This window comes from Pecten maximus, unplaced genomic scaffold (assembly GCF_902652985.1).
Source record: "Pecten maximus unplaced genomic scaffold, xPecMax1.1, whole genome shotgun sequence".
NCBI classification, from domain to species: Eukaryota; Metazoa; Mollusca; class Bivalvia; order Pectinida; family Pectinidae; genus Pecten; species Pecten maximus.
The window spans coordinates 2,369-6,373 of record NW_022979734.1 but is presented as its reverse complement, the minus strand read 5'-3'; the positions used below and the strand labels follow the sequence as shown (position 1 = coordinate 6,373).

General features: G+C 34.3%; 1 long non-coding RNA gene across 1 annotated transcript; it reads right to left on the bottom strand.

Annotated features, from left to right (window-relative positions):
• Positions 1-904: 904 nt before the first annotated feature.
• On the bottom strand, positions 905-3,174 carry LOC117319147. The gene is made up of 3 exons (XR_004530616.1): positions 3,114-3,174; positions 2,628-2,695; positions 905-1,214 (listed from the first exon to the last, which is right to left on the bottom strand). It is a non-coding gene; the product is annotated as an uncharacterized LOC117319147 (long non-coding RNA).
• Between the last annotated feature and the right edge of the window lie 831 nt (positions 3,175-4,005).

Genomic DNA, 4,005 nt, shown 5'->3' with positions numbered 1-4,005 from the left:
CCTTATTTAGCACTTGGTACCAGAGTCATCATTTCTCACCGGGATGTTAATATTAGAACGAGAAATCTTTGTGAGTTATATTAGAATATTCTGCAATAATCACTGAAATACGTATTTGACTGAAAAAAAAAAGATTATTATCTTTAAACACAACAAATTATTTACATTACCTGCTTCTTTATATTGCCATTCCTTGGCAATAGCGAATTCCCCGCGGCTTGGAATCCGTGCTGGTTCTGTTATGACAACTACAGCGGCATCGACACTAGCGTTTGGAGCGCGTGGAGAAAATACCGCCCGCCTGACCTGTCCGCAGCGGTTCGCTATGTCTGGAACGAAGGAGGCTGGCTGTTCTACAAAGGGGTTTTCATTTTGTTTGTCGTAACCTTCCGAGTCAATTTCTAAGGTGACGTGAGCACAAGTCAGGAAGGCTAACTGTCCTTGGTAGTCTACGAATGGGCCAATGGTTCCAGAATATTTACCATTCTCCACGCCAAATTCGCACCCCATTCTAAGCGTATCGTGACGGAGATTGCTCGCTTTTGTGTTGTATCCAAATTGGAAGTAACCTTCTCTAACATCTATGTCTACCGTTTTATCCGCCATGGAAACAGTTCTTGGAAAATCATTCTCTCCCACAGGAACATATCCCTTTGATGTGCAATAAAGTACAATACACGGATGGTCCATCTCCATTTTTCCACCTTTGGACTTGACAGGGGACATGCTGATGATATTCAAATTAGAGTGATGAAGGAACCACTGTTCGGCCTTGAGCTGGATGATATCCTTCAGTTCGGTTCTCTGTTCAGGAGTGAGATGACAGTTTTGTGACTGACATTCTTCAATAACGTCGCTTGCTTCACGGCTGACAATGTTTGGGTTTTTTAAGATAAGTCTAAGCCCATCGAAAGTTTTGTATGTTTCTCTGTTATACGAGTCGCTGTAAACAATGAACTGAAGCTCCTTCTCCTTACAACTAGTCACAGGGATTACTGCCGTTTCAGGTACGTTGTATTCTTTAGAAATCTGACGAATGATATCTGCATCCTTCCGACCCCGTTTTCCATTTTCTAGATGTACGAATTCCTGTCTTCGTTTTCCATTTTGTAAATGCACGAAATCCTGCCTCAATTGGCCATTTGATAACGTTCCGAAGTCCGCTTTGAATTTGCCAATTTCAATATGCTGTTGGCCCCCATTCCATTTGTGTTCTGAAAAAGGGCAGTTTAAGCCTGTTTTTAAATAATCGCAAATCAGTTGTTATATATCGAACAAATAAAACAGATAACGAAGATGGAAATCACCATGTCACGAAACTAAGGAAGGATAGATATCGATTTTTGTAAGCCTTTAACCAGTCGTGCATATACTAGTAATACTGATACTATGTCGATTTAAATTAGATTAGATTAAATTTGATGAAAAAAAATAATCTGAAGACCCCTTCAGCACTGAGATTCCCACATATGGATTCGAACGAAGTAGGTTGCTTAAAATTATCAATTTTACCCTGCCACTCCTAAATCTGGTGCAGCTCTTACATCGCTAAAATTAGTATATATTTATAGTATATAGAATATTTTCCATAGTGTAGCAGGGTATTTTATATAGTTATAGTTATATTTTATTTAAGTTTTGTAATTAGTCATTTATCAATAAGCATCATCATAAATTAACTTAATACGTGAATAATTTCTAAGCTTAAATAATATATAACTATATATATTTATCACCCTGCTACACTATGGAAAATGCAGCTTTTACATCGCTAATATTAGTATACAATCTGTATATATATAGTTTATAGAAAATTTTCCATAATGTAGCAGGGCGATTTGTATATCCGTCCGTAAGGATCAAATTACATTTTTATTGTATATATTTATACATAGTTATATTTTATTTTAGTTTAGTAATTAGTCATTTATTAAGAAGCATCACAAATTAACTTAATACATGACTAATTTCTAAACTTAGATAAGATATAACTATACATTGTATATATAGATCAGCCTACCACAATAGTACCAGATGACGTACGCATCTATTACAGACCAGATTGTTGTTCTAACCATCACATCTTTACTATGTCGTTTGAGGTCATTTCCACGATCATAAGTAACAAGAAATATCTTTAAAAAAGATAAACGGCATAGTTATAATGCTGATGGTTATAATGTAATACTGCTGGACTGCATTTGAATCAGGAATATGATTTTATTAATATGTCATTTGAAAAGACACATCCTCTTATTTAGCTTGCATTCAATCTTAACTTTGTTTCGTTTTTAACTGCATATCTGCATTTTGCATTGACCGCTACATTGACCAATCATATCATTCATCTTGACCTGTAACGCCACCTAACGCGTCATATCCGGGGCCAAAACAAAATTAGACGGCTATGCCGAAAAAGAAGTTAAGTTTTCATAATACCTACGAATAACACCAACTTTGGAATCAACGGGTCTTTGGCAAATTTAGCGGCAAAAGTCCTGTCATGCCTCTGTGACAATCAACTTGATTAAGAGTATTTCCAGTGTTTTCACTGAGAGGTGACTTTTACAATATCTACTAATGTTAACTATGACGTAAGTACAAGGTGTAAGACAAATATATATTACCCAATAGTACTTCCCCTTTTGTCCAATTGGCCATGACTTTCAGTTGTATATTGTTGTACGTTGGATATCTGAAATGAGTGTCATTTGTAAGTAAACCAAGCTTATAATAAGGAAATGAAAGAACATTACAAACGGGGGATCAACAAAATCTTTGCGCTGTAGTTTACTATGTTAAAGATCAAATTAATGTAATAAATTGTTTTCTTACAAAAAATATAATAGGTTTTTGAATTTTTGAATTGTCCAACTCAAAGTTCGTGATACTTAAAACATTTTCATGTCAGGTTTATACCATATTCAAGCGAAATTTGTAAGGTGTTTGAATACATATGTGGAAAGTAAATTAGGGAAATAAACTGTATATTGTATTGGCAGTTTAAGAAACACGTCCACAGAAGTAAAGTTATAAGTCATCAACATAAAATTTGATAACAATAATTAAAATTGTAACAGGTAGAATCTATTTAAAACAAAATATATACATACAAGGTCACACAGCTGTAACGGTGTAACTTGTCATGAACAAGCCCTGTCTGCTCCTCGTCCCTCCTGTACTGTTTATGTAATCGTTTTAGTCTCGCATCAGTTTAAATATTTGATTTTGATCGGTTCATCCGCTGCTATCTTATCATTATAATCTATTTCTAATAGGAACATGTTCAATTAGAGATAACAAACGATTAAATGACATCATATGATAATTAGAAATGTCACGCTAGGACGCCTGATTAATAGCCCTCGTCCCCCTGTCGACCCCGATTCCTACTCGAGGACGGCTGACTGCTATCCCTCGTATTCCTACGCGAGGACGACTAATTAATAGCCCTCGTTCCCCTGTCGACCCCGATTCCCACTCGGCTTAAACACTTATTTAAGAGAAAAGGTGCAAAATAGTAGATTAAAAAATTAGCACATGTGCGCAATTTAAGACTGAAGCAGTAACGAAACGTTTTTGATGAAACTGTTGAAAGAGTTGTCCGGATAGGATAACAAAAAGTAATGAAAGATACACAGCCTGATTCCAGCTTTCCAGCTAGCTTTGTAACATGGGTATGACAAGGTCATAGACGTTTGGGTATTACAACCAATATTTTATTTATTTATTTATCCATTCATTCATTCATTCATTCATTCATTCATTTATCATTCATTTATATAGATTTATTTATTTATTTATTCATTCATTAATTAATTATCATTTATTCATTCATTCATTCATTCATTCATTCATTTATTTACTTATCATTCATTTATTTATTTATCATACATTTATACATATATTTATTAATTAATTCATTTAATTAATTTATTTATCATTCATTCATTTATATGTATTTATTTATTTACTCATCGATTTATTTTACTGTTTGTTTTTTAC